The 17,676-nt window shown below is 42.9% G+C and overlaps 1 long non-coding RNA gene across 1 annotated transcript in view; it reads left to right on the plus strand.

The window, feature by feature from the left end:
* The window catches only part of LOC106725466, a 47,710-nt gene extending 40,279 nt beyond the window's left edge, over positions 1-7,431 (plus strand). Inside the window, exons 2-3 of the long non-coding RNA XR_001361361.1 lie at positions 6,430-6,530; positions 7,370-7,431. This is a non-coding gene — a long non-coding RNA (uncharacterized LOC106725466). The remainder of the gene's footprint in view (positions 1-6,429; positions 6,531-7,369) is intronic.
* The last annotated feature ends 10,245 nt before the right edge of the window (positions 7,432-17,676 follow it).

Below are 17,676 nucleotides of genomic sequence, written 5' to 3' on the forward strand. Positions count from 1 at the left end.
AGAAAGATAAATATCACATGATCTCACTCATATGTGGGATATAATGATCAACATAATTTGACGAACAAAAATAGATCCAGAGACAAATGGCAGGGGAGGGGGCGGAGGCGTTTAGCGAGCAACCAAAGGACTTGTACTCATGTATATTAGCATAACCAATGGACACAGACACTGGGGTGGTGGGGGCTTACCCAGGGTGGGAATGGCTGGAGAGGGCGGGGGTCAATTAGGGAAAAAGGAGACTTATGTAAAACTTTAGACAATAAAAAAACAAACAAAACAACAACAACAACAACAAAACAAAAAACAAACCCGAAAAAAAATATATACCCTCAGGTGATGGTTAAAAAAAATGAAGAAAGAAAGAGAACTTTCTGGACTAGCAGTAAACAATATTTATATATTCACAAGAAAAACAAACAAACAAACATGTAGGATGTGCTAGAATGTGAACTCTTTGAGGAGCAAAATTGTTGTTTTCTATGTCCTCAGCCTGAAGCACTGTACCAGGAACATTCTACTTGGTTCAAAAATATTCCACTAATCGAGATGAACGGAGCCTCGTTTTACAGGTGAGGGAGATGAACTCGGAGACAGTGACTGGTTTTTCCGGGTCGCAGAGCTATGGTGGAACTTAGACTCCTGGCCATTGTTCTGGTGCCACTGGCCCATGTAGCAACAGAGGGTGAGGATTGTGATGGGAAAAGCTGGAGCGGGGGAAAGGCAGATGCATGAAATCTGGACCAGCTGCAGCTCAGGAGGTAACTCATGTTTTTAGCTGGACCTCATGGTAATTGTCTCCCTAGGATTTTTTGCCACCACCCCAAAGCCCACTTTTCGCTGTGCCTGCCCAGCAAAACCTCAACTCTAGGTCAGTGTTGAATTCGTTCTACCCCCAGGCTTGGTGGTAGAAAACCATGTGACTGGACAGGATACCATTATCACACATTTAAGGGTTCTAGTGCTTAATGAAGTTCGCGGGACACAGTAGGCACTTGGTATACCCTTACTGAAACAGGACGTGAGTGAGTGACCGAATGAGCTAATCTTGGTCCAAATAAGGACCCATAGTTGTCTTTGGTCAGCTCATTCCATCCCCCAAATCCTTGGAGGTGGTAACAGAGAGCAGCTGTGAGCTCCTTTTCCGGAGTTCAAATCCCAGCTCCAGCATTTCCCAGCATCATACACCTGGGCAGTTTACTTCCTCTTTCTGCCTTTGGGACCCCACTGGAAAACGAGGAAGGTGGGAGGATTAAATGAATTAAGTCCATGTCAAGTGATTGACATCTGCCTGGACATCCGTGAAGAGTAGCCTGTTATTGTTACTGCAACTGCAGCCAACAGCAGCCTCTCACTCTGACTCCGAGGAGAATCTCGCCCTCTAGTTGGAGGAGACTTGGAGTCACCAGGTGTGAGTCATCTCACCTTCTTACTCCCACTCCCAGATCACAAGCTCCATTTGCACGTTAAAAGATGACAACTTCAAGAGAGTAACTGCAGGGTAGGTAATCCAAGAGAATGCCTGTACCGTACAGCTGGGGAAATTGAGACCCTGTAGTGTGAGCTCCCACTGTTGGCTTTTGTTGTTAAAATGCAGGTGCCTGACAAGCTTTGATTATGAGGCATTCAAGACTAGGTTAAAAAAAACACAGCCCCACCCCTCCTGTGATTTAGAGATCTCGTTTGATTTTAGTAACTGACCATTTGGGCCGCTTGTTTTCTCTCTTGCTGGGCTTTCAATTCCCACTCTTATGTTTTAAATTCACCTGGAGATAGCCTAGGCTCCGCCCTCAACCCCAGTAAAAGCAGAATCCCAGGCCGCTCTCTCTCTTTCTACTTGCAACCTCGCAGTGTGGTCCTAGGTGTGCCATGTACTTTTCAGGACTTGTAAGTAAGAAACTCTTCATTTTTCCCATAGTTTCCTGATAGTTATGGCTGAAGGTGTCTTGCGGTCATAATAAGAACTACAAGGGCTGGCCCAGCCATAGCACTGGTTATCCATAGGCTGAGACTGGCACAAAAGAGACCCATCAGTGAAGTGACTCCCCGATCGACACTGGGACCCACACACATTGACTCCCAGCCCAGAATGTTTCTCGTGCTGTCTTCTCTAAGCACCCAGCCAATCATTTGTTCTGTGCTATGATCTGCCCTGATGCTGGAAATCTATCCATGACAACTTCTCTCCTTAGTTTATTCTAACAGGAGAGGAGCTAGGGTGCTTTGTGCAATCCTGCCCTCTGCTGGGTAACACTCATATTATCTCGAAGGGAAGAGCGGAAGTCCCCCAGACATCTCACTGAACAATTCCCTCTCTAAGGAGAAAAGGCAATCCGTGGGTACCTTGGGGTGTGTCTGTGTGTCAGGGCGGTTCCTGGAAATCTACTACTGGGTAGGAAGCAAAGTGCTTTTATTAAAGGAGCAGGGGCCGAGCAGTGGGAGGGTTAATATTTCCTTCAAGAGGAATCTTGGAAATGCCACTACTGCAGCCACCTCACCACTAGTCTTGCCAGGTCTCACACTCCGGACTAGTGCTCAGAGGTGTTTGGCTGTAGTCCTGGTCTTTTCTAGTTTGTTAGTGTATGAACACTTAGAATCAGTTCACAAAGGTATGGAAGAGCAGATGTAAAGATAAAGAAGGAGAAAAAAATTGTTGCTAAAGCCGTCATCTTTCTAAAAAAAAAAGGATAAAATTAAGCTGTGACTGAATGTAGCTATGAGTGTGCCCATCATGTCAAAGGGAGCGTGGCAGCTTCGCAGGGAACCCCGTGCATCTCCATCCTGGCAGCATCTTGCTGACTGAATGCCTCGCTCTTTCTTGTAAGTCTGCATACTCCACGGGGGCAGAGCCTGTGCTCACCTTGTTTGCTGCTGCTGTGTCCCCAGAACCTACGCACAGGGCCCTGGATTCGGGAGGCGCTCAGTGATTAGGGATTGCCTGACCAAGTGAAACTCTACTGACTGCCTCTCAGTCACGTTGGGAGTTTATAGGTGAAAAGTTCCTTCGTGTTTGGAGTAAGCACCCCAGTGTGGGTCATTGCATTGCAATTCTTTAGTCTCCCAGACTCTGTTTATTACCACAGCCAAGGAATTCATGGGACTAAAACTGTGAATCTGTCTTAACATTTTCAGTGTTGAGCCTACCATTTTTTCAAAAGGTTTGACTATATGAGTGACAAACATTAATTTCATTATTTGTTTCAGCATCAAATGCGTGATTCTATTACGAAGGTTTGATATTGGGTCTGGCACTTATTGGCTATGAGGATTTGGACAAGTTATTTACTGCTTCTGTTTTTGCATCTGTTACATGGAGATGTACGATGGTATTTACATGGGAAATAGTAACTATTTCATACGTTTGTGGTTTGTTTGTTTTTAAGAATAGATGAGTTAATGTGTCTCATTTACCTGGCACCAGAGCTGATACATGGAAAATGCTTAGTCAATGTTATTATTATCAGAAGGAGAAAGAGGAGAAGGAGGAGGAAGATGGTAAAGGAAGGGAGGGAAAGAATAGTAATAGTTGTTTCAGGTACAATAAACGATTTCATAATTTTTGCTATGTTGCCTATTAGGCATAATGGTTATTAAATCTCATTAATTAAAGTAGCCTTACTTTTATACAGATAAACAATTTTTTTTGTTTTAACTTATCAGATTATCTAGGTGGAGAAATGACTTTAAAAAATAGTATTTCTTTTTTTCTTATTTCAAAAAGTAATGTAAAATAGAAAAGTTACAATTAACTCCTTCACTCAAAGTTAACTACTCTACTACTCTATAACCTTTATTGATTGATTTTAGAGAGAAAGGGGGGGGGGGGAGAGAGAGAGAAAGAGAGAGAGAGAGAGAGAGAGAGAGAGAGAGAGAGAGAGAAGAAAAAGCTCAGAAAGAAAATGAAAAATCCCCAGAAAGCAAGCTGGAACACATAGAAATTATATATATATATTACCCTAATATGCAAATAGACCGAATGGCAAAACAACCAAACAACTGGTTGCTATGATGTGCGCTGACCACTAGGAGGCGCATGCAGAACATGGTGGGCGTTGGCAGCAGGCAGCAGAGCACGGAACATGGCAGGCATTGGCCATGGTGGGATGGTGGAGCAGGTGAGCCGGGGTGCCAGACCAAGGTAGAGCACCAGTCACTGTCATTGGGGTGAGCCTCTGGTGGTTGCTGAAAATTCTTTGCTCCCGCGCGCCACAATCCCACCTGACGCTCGCACCTGCTGCCAGCCCCGGCCCCACTCACACATGCTGCGGGCGCCGGCCCCAACTGCTGCGTGTCACTCGCACCTGCTGCCAGCCCGGGCCCACTCGCACATGCTGCGGGCGCCGGCCCCAACTGCTGCGTGTCATCTGTGGGTGTGAGCAGGGCAGGGCCGGCATCATCAATGTGTGAGAGCGGTGGTGGCGGGAGCGGGATTGCTGGCAGTGAGGGGACCTGGGTCCGTGGCGGGAGGGACCAAGCGGGGGTGCAGAGGTTGGGCCAAGATCTGCCCCTGTGTTCACCACAGCCTCACGGTCCACAGTTCCTTTCAAGGTGCATGAATTCGTGCTCTGGGCCCCCAGTATTTTATAAAACTGTCATCATTGAAATTATTCTGCTTTATAACTTGCTCTCTCACTTTTTATTGCATCTCTTCTCCCATAACACTAAAAATCAAATGTTAGAAGAATATTTAAAGGCTGAAGAGTATCCACTTACATGGACCCACTATAATAAAGTTAAACAGAATTTCCGTTGTGGGACATTAGGTAGTTCCAAAATATACTGCATGATAATGAATGCTGTGGGGTACCTCCTGAAGACTAAATTTTTGCACACATTCTTAATACTTTTATTGGGAGTAATTGTTTTAGCAGAGAAGTCGGTAGGGTAAAAGGTACAGTCAGCATCTGTGAGGATAATTTCCTCAATACCACACATGGTTTAATTCTCAGAACCGGGTCACAAATGGCCACTGCATTTCCAAAATGGTGAAAGATAAGAAAAGGTCTTGTATCCAAACTCCAAATTCTTGGCTTCCTTAACTTTCTTGAATCATTTTCTTGGTCCATTCATCCTAAACCCCTGCTTTCCATTTTTTAACCTTCTCAGAGATTTCTGAATGGCAGTCCAGTTTCTCCCTGTGCCTCCCCTGGGAAGCAGTGGTAAGCTTGGGCCAAGGACTCAGTGGTGTGCTGGTAAATGTGTAACAACTGGCTCTCCAGAGGGTGAGGGAAGCCCTGCTTTATAGCATTTGCCAATTTCTGTGGTGTAAACACTCCCACCATGGCCAATTTCAAGCTACCAACATGGTATCACTGAACGTGACCTTGGGAAGAAAAGTCCACAGTTGGCTCTCAAGGGCTGGAATGAGCTGTCCCCAGCACACCATCGTGGCTATCAAAGGATAGCCAACACACTCACTATTCCCCCACCCCGTTCCCCAAGGGAGCTGTGAAGTCCAAGAGGCAGGACACTCTTTTCATACCTCGTTACCTTTGGTTTCCATTAGAGCCTTGAGAAGAACCAGTTATGACTTTAGTTGCAAAAGAAAGCACCTCATTGTCTATACTTCCCATTCCTCCACCACCCCGCCCCCACCACCAATATTTTCCATCTTATTGTAGAGACTTTATGCTACAAGGAGCTTATACTAAATGAAATCAGCTTATACTAAAATGAAAATGACTACTATAGGATTCTTTCCTGTTTAGGCTGTGGTCAACAGAAAATAATGGTGTCAGATGTCAGAAACATCCGTTTGCATCAACTACTTCATTATACAACTTAAAAATTAAAATGCATAGCTGTCCCTTAGCATGTCCAATTACATTTCAGTTATTTTTTTGCAAATATTTCCTGAGTATCCTATATGTTAGGGACATTAGATGCAGGGATGGATCAAGCTGGCCAATAAGAAGTGCCATATATTGAGCATTTCCAGGTGTCAAAGTGATAAACCATTTGCATATATTATCCATGTAGTTCAGTCTTCATAGTGAGCCTGCATGGAAGATTATCTTCATCCTCAAGAAACACACACACACACACACACACACACACACACACACACACAGAAACAGATGTTTAGAACCAAACTTACCTCACTAATTACCAACTCCAAGTCATTCTGTATTAGTCTGCTGGATACCTCCCATGATACAGAACCACAGTCTGGGTGGCTTAAACAACAGAAACTTGTCTTCTCACAGAGGCTGGAGACCAGAAGGCCCAGATCAAGGTCTGGCAGGGTTGGTTTCTGGAGAGAGCTTTCTTCCTGGCTTGCAGATGGCCACCTTCTCACTGTGTTCTCACATGGTAGAGAGAGGAAGGCAGAGGGGGGCGGGTAGAGAGAAAGAGAGAGAGAGAAAGAGATATCTTAAGATCTTGGGTCTCTCTTCCTCTTCTTCTAACATGCTTGTTTTCCTCCAACAGTTCCAAATATATATACAAATTTGGAGGCATGAAAATGATAACTGGAAACTAGTCTGTGCCCACAGCCATCATCCTATGTGGAGTATACAGCGAAGAAGAAGGTAGGCTTTAAGGAAATGTTCATGGGTAGCAACAAAAACAAAGTATGATTTATCCCCCAGCATAGATGAATTTTAAATGTGCTATACTAAGGGAAAGAAGCAGACTCAAAGGCAACCTAATACATGATTCCACTTATATGACATTCTGGAAAAGGTTAAACTGCAGGGACAGAAAACAGGTCAGTGGTTTGTTGCTCTTTTGGGGGTAGGATTCGGGGATAATTTCAAAGGAGCGTGAGGAAACTTGGGGATGATGGAACTGTCCATACCTTGAGTGTGATGGTGGTTACACAACTCTATGCATTTGTCAAAACCGACAGAGGTATATCATAAGAAATTTTCTTTTAACTATATGTAAATTTTACTTGGGGAATGTCTGGGATCTCTATCATCTTTGTGATGTCTTGTGAAGTCTGGGTTCACGGCTGTCCATCAGGGTCTGTCCGTCTTCCTCCTTGCCTGCGTGGACATTCATCATACCCACTCTTCATACACAACTTAGTTCTCAGTAAACATAAGTCTTACTTCTCCCTTTGTCTGTGACTTTATTGTGTCTTTATCGATTTCTCTGTCGGGGAAATAGGCTTGGTTCTGGGCAATTTCATTTGTGTTGGATGGCATTACGCACACAACAGTCCTGTGAGATCAATATAGTTATCCCTATAGCTAACCCCAATTTCCTGACTTAGAAACTGAGTCTCATGCTTTCTTCAGACATCTTGCCTGTGCTCACCCACGTGATAAATTGGTAGGGCAGCGTTTCAATGCTGGTATGGCGGATATGAGAGATGTTTGGTTTTGGCTTCCTGGTTCATTTGTCTCGTGTTAAATATTTCCAGGTTTCATTGAATGACAGTGTCCTTCAGAATACGACTTAACAGAAACCCCAACTCAGGAGGCCTAAGCCACAGGGAGAATTTACTGGCTTGTGAATTTCAAGTCCAAAGGTGTGAAGGGCTTTAGGTAAGGTTCAATCCACTGACTCAACAATGCCATTCTGCACCGGTTTTTTTTTTTTCACCTTGCCACTCTAGTTTCTATGTAATATAGGCTGTTAATCCGATGAATATTTTTTTGCGATCCCAAGAGAACAGTCAGCATCAACTGAAGGTTCTTTCTCCACGGTCCCCGCATCTTCCTGCACATCTTATCCGATCACATGCCCAACTCTGAGATAATTATTGTGGACACGGTGTTGGATCCGTTGATTGACTTAAGCCAATCCCGAACTGAACCACAAGGCTGGGAAATACAGTTCTGTTCAGAGGAGAGAGTGGGGTAGGATGCTGGGGAGGCTCCCAGAGTATCTGCTACAGTCTTCAAGTCTGACCAAAAAGCGAATTCACCAGCCAAAAATATGTTTCCTATTATCTGAGTCTGTCTTGTCAACATCTTTTATTTGTGGAGGCTCAGACGGGGTGGGGCGCGGTCAGTTTCTGGAGCAGCACCCCAAGCCTGCTGCGGTGTCATCACTTCTCAGCCAGGATGCAGGCGAAAGGGCTGGAGCGGGGCTTTGGAATGGGACTGCGTTTGGGTGTTGGAGGAGCCTTTTTTAAGCAAACAAACTGAAGCAGGATTCTACGTTGCCAGCTCTTCCTTTTCTTTCTAAATCCACAAGCATCCGAAACCTTCCACGGATAGAATTCTGGTGAGAGTAGAGAGAAGAGGTTTGCGGTCACTTTTGTACAGTAATTAGAATAAACATTTATTTAGTGTTTTATTCAGCATATATTTATGAGATTTATAAGCCAACAGAATGCGAAGACGGCTGAGTACTGTGTTAAAGATGTAGTTTCCTCAAACCACATTCCCTTATCCGAAGATCTCCATGTGGAATGTATCCTGGGTCCAGGTGGCGCTTTTGGTCTCCCCCCAAGACTCAGTGACAGAGACCACCAATTGTCCCTAATATCTGTTCTTCCATTTTTTACAGTAATAATAATAGACCAAATAATAACAGAATTAAAAAGTTACATTTCTTAGTCTCCTTTAAGACTACACACGATGGGACGTAAGCAGAAGTGGTGTGCACAACCTCTAGCGAGTGTTCTTCAAGGGAGGATGTGTGGTTTTCTCCTCTTCCCTCCCTCCTTCTGGCCGGAATGTGGACAGCCCTGGCTGGGGTTGCCCTCTTGGATCGGAAGGGAGAACTGTGTGCCGACAGGTGGAGCAGCAGGTAGGGAGAATCAGGTTTTGGTGAGGTGGGATCACATGCCAGACCTGGACTGTCTGTTTATGTGAAAGATAAAAAAAAAAAACTAACCTGTACAAGCCATTCCAAAGTATTTGTCTGTCACTTGCAGCATAAATGTAGCCACAATAATAGCTAATGGTTAAAATAGTGCCAGGCACACAGTGAGGCTTCTATAATTGCTTTACATAGACTTGGTGAACCTTTACAATAACCTCAGGAGATGTATTGTTGACCCATTTTATAGACAAGGAAAGTCAACCTGAAGTCAAACACATCTGAACTAGTGAGGTAGGGATTTGACCCTCGGCGGTTGGGCTTCAGGGTCCCAGCTCCCTATCTTCATGTTGCCTTTATTTAATACAAATTCCATCCAGCACAGTCTGTTGGAGGAACCCAGGGAGGAGTTCAAGTCTAGCGCAGCACACGGAGGAAGTTATTAAATTGTAGGTTCTTTCAAAAATTGCTTCTGATGAATCTAATGCAAATAATCTGAACCATATGGATTAAATTGACATTAAAATATACATATGGGTTTTTAAGTTGAGAGCAAAGCATGTGGCCAAATACACAGTGTATTTCCTTGAGCTTGGAAGCTTGGAAAATTGGCCTGGAAGGTTGTACAGCCCAAGAACATAGAGCTTGATCTATTTCTAATTAATCTGGCTTTGTGGTCCTTTTGGAGGCTATTTGGCTAAATCACCGATGAGCGGGAGTGTGGCCTGGACCATATCTCAAGCTCCCGAAGGCAAGTGTGTCTTCAGCGTTTTAAATCTAATTTAATGGTGTAACCTGAGCAACCTACTTTCTTGTCAATAGAATATTTTTCTTGTTTCTATTCCAAGATTTTATACTTAAAAATCCCTACATGCCTTTCTAAGCTGGGGCAAGCAGTTTTGATAAAACTGGATTCATATTCATGTTCAAGGCAACAGAGGCCTAGAAATATTTTCTCCTGACTTTTGCTGGCCTTTGTAAGTTTGTTTACTCATTCATAAGCAAGCATATAGTAAATGATGTCTATTAATAATGGCTTTGCACACGTTGCTCCACAAACATTATCTCTAATTTTTACAACATATCTGAGATCGATTAAAGGTGCTTTGCACATAGTAAGTAACTAAGAAGGATAGTTGTAGTTATTATTATCATTACTTTCAAGGCTGTATGCTAGGCAAAGACAAAGAAGCACAGAGTTAGAAAACATAGGGCAAATGTGCCATCCTCTCTTCTTAACCTTGACAGGTATTGGATAATTATTCATTTATTCAATTGTCAATCAAATATTAATTCAACACCTATTATTAGCCAGATACTATGCTAAATACTGAGGTACTGAACATAAAATAGTTAAATAGATACCTGGTTCCAGTTTCAAGGACCTTCCTTATAGTCAGCACAGTCCAATAAATATGTAATGTGAGCTGCATATATAATTTAGGTTTTCTAGGCTTCACATTAGAAAGTAAAAAGAAACAGGAGAAATTAACCTGTCAGTCTAGAGCAGCACAGTCCAATAAATATATAATGTGAGCTGCATATATAATTTAGGTTTTCTAGGCATCCATTAGAAAGTAAAAAGAAACAGGAGAAATTAACCTGTTAATTTCATAAACCTATTAATTTAATAAACTATTGTTAATATATTTTGTTTCCATTATCTCTAAATGATTATCATTTCAGCATATACTCAATATACAGTTATTAATAAGATATTGTACATTATTTTTCCATACTGAGTCTTCAAAATTTAGTGTGGTTTTCACACATATAGCACATCTCAATTAAGATGCTAAATTTCTGGAAATAGTTGATCTGTATTTAGAGTTCATAAAATATACAATTGAAAAGTAGATTCACATACTCAGGTTGTTCCAAGCTTTTAAAATTTCCATTGGGTAAATCAAACACTAGCTTTTAAATTTAAACTAATTAAAATGAAATAAAACTTAAAATTCAATTTCTCCGTTATATGAGCCACATTTCAGCTGCTCAATAGCCATCTGTGACCAGTGGTTACTATACTGGACATTGCAGATCTAGAGAGGGCAGTGGCCATAAGTAATCATAGGGAGAGTAGTTCAGTCAGAAATGTGACGGGTATTTCAAAGGAGTGGTATGTTGTGTGATGAGTGTGCCTAACAGGAGGCTCAGCACCTGGCTGGGGAGATCGGGACATGTTCCTTGAGGAAGAAGTGTTTCATCTGAAGTCTGAAGGGAGAGCAGGAGTTGTTCAGATGAAGCGGTCAGGAGGAAAGGTCATGTGCAAAGGTCCTGTGACAGGAGAGAGTACAAATTTAAGAGTGAACAGAAGAATGTACGTGTGGCTGGAATTAAAAAAAAATAAAAGAGGAGTGGCTGAGATAAGGCTATTACAGTAGGTGGTAGGGCTAAGAGACCCGCATCCTTACCATGGCCTAAGGGCATTGGAAAGTTATGGAAGGATGCTCTCTCAGTCCTCAATACAGTGCTCAACACAGGAGCTTTTGACACATTCAGAATCTGCAGCGTGAGGAGGAACCCATTTCCATCTAGGAAGTTTCACTTAGAACAGAACCCAACTCTAAAATGGTGGTTCCCTGCCCCATAGCAACTAGATGCGATTAGTCCAACCCCTTCCCTGCCCTTCTCATAGAAAATGAGATTCCCTCCTCAGAAATTCTTCATATTCCCGGGGATGCATGGCTGCCAGGACGTTCACAGCAGCTGCACAACACCGAATTATACAATAGAAGTACAGCAGACAGGAAGTGACCAGATTTGGGGCCCAGTGATCTGTGGTGATCGGCTGCTTTCAGTTGTAAGACCTTCGGCAAATTGCTAAACTACCTAGTGACTCAGTTTCTCTATCGGGTAAATGAGGAAAACAATTCTCATCCCGTGAAATCGTTGTGAGAAGTAAATGCCATAACAAATCGTGCCTGGCACCCGGTGGCTGCTGAACAAATGCAGTTTGTCGCTTTCTCTTAGCCCTTTCAAGAAGACCCTTTTCTTGCTCCAAGTATCATATTTAATCTAATAGAGGAGACAGATAAAGTCGTGTTTTCCTATTATCTTTTCTGCATGCGTCTTCCGAGAAGTGTCCTCGCTTTGTGTCTCACACTGTGCCTGGTATATGGGAGGTTCCCAGTGATATTGACTAATATTTAGCAAAACCTATGCACATGGAGAAGGGATCATGACAACTCAGGTGGGGGAAACTTGTGGATAAAGGAACTGAGAAGTGAAACCAAAAGGGTGAAGTTCATTACTGTTAACCACATTGCTGCTTTTCTTTCTATTTCAAACTATTCCAGAGACATCCCCACCCCACCCCACCCCCCAAGTGTTTAATAGGCTGAAAGCAACTTGAAGGCAAGGACTATACATTGTACCTCAACGCAGCTTACATATGAATGTAAATCACTCCAGAGTTCTTGTTAGAATGCAGGTTCTGATCCAGCAGTTCTGTGGTGGGGCCTGAGACTCTGGATTTCTAAAAAAAGATCCTAGACAGTGCTGATCCTGGTGGTCCCAGATCACAGCTGGACTGGGAAGGGTCTACATCTTTTTAATTAGTATCAACATGTCCAGAATAGGATTCGCTCTGTATTTTATTCATTTGTCCATCCAGTTATATGTGTATGTCTTTTATTTCCTATTTTAAAAAACAGCCTTTTTTTTTTTAGAGCCATTTTAGGTTCACAGCAAACTTAATCAAAAAGTACAGAGCTCTCCCATTTACCCCCCAGGCCTCCCCTTGCTACTTGGCATCTCCTCCACATCGTCATTGCCCAACAGAGTGGTTCATGGGTTACAATCGCTGAACCTACATTGACACATCATCACTCAAGTCCATAGTTTACATTAGGGGGTCATTCTGGGTGGAGTACATTCTAACAGTTTGGACAAATGTGTAATGACCTGCGTCCACCATTGTAGTATCATACAGAATAGTTTCATAGCCATAAAGATCCTTTATACTCTGCATATTCATCCCTCCCTCACCCCAGTCCCTGGCAACTACTGATTTTTTTTTTTTTACCATCTCCATAGTTTTTCCTTTTCCAGAATCATCGCGTAGTTGGAATCACACACTATGAAGCCTTTTCAGGTTGGCTTCTGTCACTTAGTCATACACATTTAAGGTTTTTCCATATCTTTTCATTGCTTGATAGCTCATTTCTTTTTAGCTGCTTAAGAGTTTATTGTCTGGATGTTCCACAGTTTATGTATTGATCCATTCACCCACTGAATGACATCTTGGTTGAGTTTCAAGTGATGTCAAATAATATTTATTTTCTACTGACCTAATTATACAATATACAAGGCGGGGGCTGCACACAATTGGCAATGTACATTTTTTTGTTTTTCAGTGCCGTTTTAAAATTAAATTTATTGGGGTGACATTGATTAATAAGATTATATAGGTTTCAAGTGCACAGTTCCATGATGCATCATCTGTGTATTGCATTGTGTGCCCTTTCTTGACTATGAAATTCAAAAGCTCCCAGCGGGGATGGTCTTTGTGCTTCCGGCTCTGAATGATGACAAGTCTCAGTGAAGGGTCCACTAGGGGGAGACGTTTAGCCGCGTTGGGACTCCGCGGCTCAGCCAGAAGTGGTTTTTTCCCCTTGAAAAGTCAACTCCTCCATAAACCAAAGGCGGCTGGCGACAGGAAACACACCGAAGCCAGATGGTCTGACGTGCGTGTCGCGGAGATTCTCCTGCCGCACGTGCGAAGGAACGCTCCGCGGACGCGTGGCGGGGCATCGGGAGGGTGGTGCATCCGTGACGCGCAGCCCGGCAGAGCGCGGCTGGAGCGAGAGCCCGAGGTTTCCAAACGTTGAGGCTGAGAGTGTTTACTTACAAGGAGTCAGCCAAACTCCCGGCTGGTTCAGAATGAGGAGTTGGGTAGGGATTTGCAGGGATGCTGCACTCGCGGCGGGCGATTCTCAGCACTGGTTAGAAGCAGAAACCCTGCAGGTGCTGAGAAATTCTTCGCGGGGCAGAGCAAGTGTGCGGGGCGCTTCTGGTCTGGTACCTGCCCAAGGAGGGCACACTTTCTCACTGTAGGCTTTTAGTTAGATGCCTGCTATACTTGTCATGATGCCCCGAGTGCTGTCCTTCCTAAGAAGACGTTTGTCATAGCTCAACTGGTTGACCAGCATGTGAGAGCACTGCCACCACCTTTACTTTGAGGCCTCAAGGTGAAAAGAATTGAACTAGTTTCCAGGAACTTTGGCTCCTCGCTTTCCCCACATCCCGCATTCAGTTTGCCACCGAGTCTGAGGGTTTCTGCAATCTGTTCTGTGATCTGCATCCCGAGCGACACTGCTTTACTCTATACCAGTGGTTCTCAACCTTCCTAATGCAGTTCCTTTAATACAGTTCCTCATGTTGTGGTGACCCCCAAACATAAAATTATTTTCGTTGCTATTTCATAACTGTAATTTTGCTACTGTTATGAATCGTAATGTAAATATCTGATATGCAGGATGTATTTTCACGACCCCTGTGAAAGGGTCGTTCGACCCCCAAAGGGGTCACGACCCGCAGGTTGAGAACCTCTGCTCTATACCCTCATCCACTATCGCCTGGACTTGGTCATGCTTTCCTGCCCCTGTCTCTGCACCCTGCAACCTATCATCTGGATAAAAATGATCTTCCAGTAACAATGCACATTGTTTACGGCGGTCTTCCCCTACTTAAAGTTCCTAGGTAACTTGCCCAAGGTCACACGATTCGTATGTGGCAGAGGTGGGATCCACATTCAATCTAGTGCCGAAGGCCATAGCTTTACCACTCTGCTTTGCCAAAGACCGAAGTTAAACAACTAACCTTCTTCTACAAAAAGGTATTTTGTGGGTTTACGGAACCCAAATCTATACAACATGTCCTAAATCAATGACTATTCATTCAACCAATCACTATTTATAAAGCATTAAATAAATCTGGACTCTTGGTTGAAGTGGTAGAAACACACTTAATTGGCTCAAATACTATTAGCTGTGTATACGTAGAGCTGAAAAGTTTGGGAGGTGGGGCTAGCTTCTGGCCTGGCTGAATCCAAGAGCCAGGTCTCCAGGACTCAGCCAGGGTCCTGTCTCTGTACCTCGCAGCCCTGCTTGCATCTGTGTTGCTCCATTCTTGAGCAGCTCTCCCCCTAGTGGTGACAAATTGACTGCTGAAGCTCACTCGTCCCAGCAACTTACACAGAAAGAGACTTCTCATTTCCTTGGTTATACTTGCAAAAGTTCAGAGATGGAATATCATTGGCCCAGCTTAGATCATGTGCCCACATCAAGGAGTAGAGTTAGCCCGACTGCGGTGGCTCAATGTGTTTGAGCGTCGACCTATGAACCCGGAGGTCACTTTGATTCCCGGTCAAGGCATATGCCTGGGTTGCTGGCTCCATCCCAGATCGTGTAGGAGGCAACCAATCAATGATTCTCTGTCATCATTGATGTTTCTATCTCTCTCCCCCTTCCTCTCTGAAATCAATAAAAAATATGTTTTCTTGAAAAAGGAGTTAGCCCCATCCTAAACAAATGGGCATAGGTCAGAGGAGTGTAATTCTCCAAAGGGAAATAGAGATAGGGTTACAAGAATGGGGAGAAGAGGGGAATAAATGCTGGGCAGGCAAAAGCAATAGCTGTTGCACCTACTCATATGCTCATGATTGGTTGTATATTGTGTGGGATGAAGAGGCATTTAAAGCATTATCTTGCTCTCAAAGAACTAGCAATCAGGTGGCGGATAACAGGAAATAAGAAACAGTAAGAGAACAAGCCGGGGAGACATTATTTCTTTTTCATAGTTCACACAAAATAGTTAAACTAGGTGGAGCAGAAATTCGAAAAGGGGGACATTGTGGGGTTAGGGGTAAAGTTGCTAGGGAGACATCCTGAGGAAGGGGGGTCTTGAAGGATGGCCAGAGAGGTGGCCTTTGCCATAGGAAAGATTTTGGTGCCTCCTGCCCTTCTCCCCTGGTGTCACACCAAGAATGTATTTCATTACATGGCAAAAGGAAGTTTGCAGGTGAAATTAAGATTAATCAATTAATTACCAGTAGTTGATGATTCTCAGGCACTTCTGGATATAAAACGAATATGTAGTTTGGATCCTGAAACACTGAGATGTCTTAGACACTGAGAAACAAGACAGAAAACCATTGAAATTGTGGTTCGAGTGACCATCAGCTTCCAAATATCAGGGTGTTTAATAAAAACTACAGAATCCTTTTGAATCAGAAGCCAGGTGAGACTTAGAAATTGGCATTTTAAGGTAACCTTCCCAGGTTGATTTTTAGGCACACTTAACTTTGATAACAACTGGCTTGTGAGGTCAATGAAATAGAATATTAAGAATGTAGGATTAGACAAAACAGAGCTTTAGAAATTCAATAGCCCTCTACTCCTCTTTTCTCAGTCTTTCTCTTCTGCTCACCCACTTGCTTGGATAACGATTGCAAGTTTCAAAGTCTGCAAATGGACCAGTGGAAGGTTTAGAGGTGAGACTGGTGTGTGGCAGAGTTATCCATGTTGATATATGATGTTGGCTGGTCAAAAAAAACCCATTTGAATTCTTAGCTTTCTGCATCTCGGGCCCCGCCCCAGCATTTTAGTTTGTGGTTTGGGATAATTTTAGGGTGTTTACAGAGCTTCTGGAAGCAAGACTTCCAACTTTGCGTTAAAAATGTGTATATATGAATTTTCTGTGGATTTTTCTATGACTTCAGCATTATCTCAAGGTGGTTTCTGAGCCTGAGAAATACCAAATACCATCACCCTGAAGATTCTTTTCTTTTCAGGGACCAAATATGTTCCCAAAGATTCCTTAGGAAGAGCGTGGACAGAGTCTGCTTCTTGTTTCATCCTGCAGTGAGAAGGGACTCTGGAAGGCCCTGCTGCCCGCCCAGCACCTTTCCTGTATCCTGGGATTACAGAAATATGAAAGGAATTTGTTTTGCTGAGTAATTTTGAGTAACTTGAGCTGTGTATTTAGGGGAAATAGAAAAGTCTATCAAGCAGTCCTGTGCCCTATGGCACAGACAATATTTCTCCAACCCAGATGCCCCCCAAATTGGAATCACTGTTACCCTAAGAACAATGGGTGGTCCAGGAAGTGGTGTGCCTGGTTTTAGAAAGCCAGACTCATCATTGGAGTGATCTTTAATAGAACTCATTTTTGAACAATGGTTTTTACCCCAGAATGTGATCACAGCTGTTTTATTTTAGCTAATGCAGCATTTCAGGCAATTAAAGCCATATTCCTCTGTGGCTATTTATTTTCATGAAGTAGTTCTCAGTGTATTGTCATGAAAGAATTCTTGAGACTTGCAAAGTTAAAACAGAATGTAGACTTTATTTTCTTCTAAAATAGCCACATCTGCTTCTTCAAATTGTCTCTTCTTTGTTGCTGATGTCAATATTAGTCTCTAGGAGTTGAGTTCCATTGGGAGAAATGAGATTTATTATTCTATACTATAGAATAAGTATTATGGTAAATTATATTCCAGGATAAGGAGGAGGACCTATTTCTTTTAGCAGCAAAAGAACTTAAATTATAGAGTTAATGTTGAAATCTTATATTGGTATAAAACTAAATAAAAAGATATTATCTCCTGGTTATAAAATGGTATATGAACAAAAGATCTGATGTATTTGATTGTGTGATACCCTCCCATTACTTGTGATAATATATTGTGTAATTATTTTATGCAATCATTCAACAGACATTTATTGAGCAGCTACTATGTGTCAGGAATGATGAACACAATTCTTGACCTTGTTGAGTTTTTATCATTTCTTGGAAGACTGACAAGGAGAAGGCAAGTAAAGAAATGAATAAAAGAATTATGGATTGTGGTATGTTCTAGGAAACCCCCTCTGTGGACCGAGTATTTAAGCTGAGGCTTAAAGAAAAGATGATTCTTAAAGGAAGGGTTCACATACTCATAATGAATGAGGGAAG

This window comes from Myotis brandtii, unplaced genomic scaffold, assembly GCF_000412655.1.
Source record: "Myotis brandtii unplaced genomic scaffold, ASM41265v1 scaffold165, whole genome shotgun sequence".
Lineage (NCBI taxonomy): Eukaryota > Metazoa > Chordata > Mammalia > Chiroptera > Vespertilionidae > Myotis > Myotis brandtii.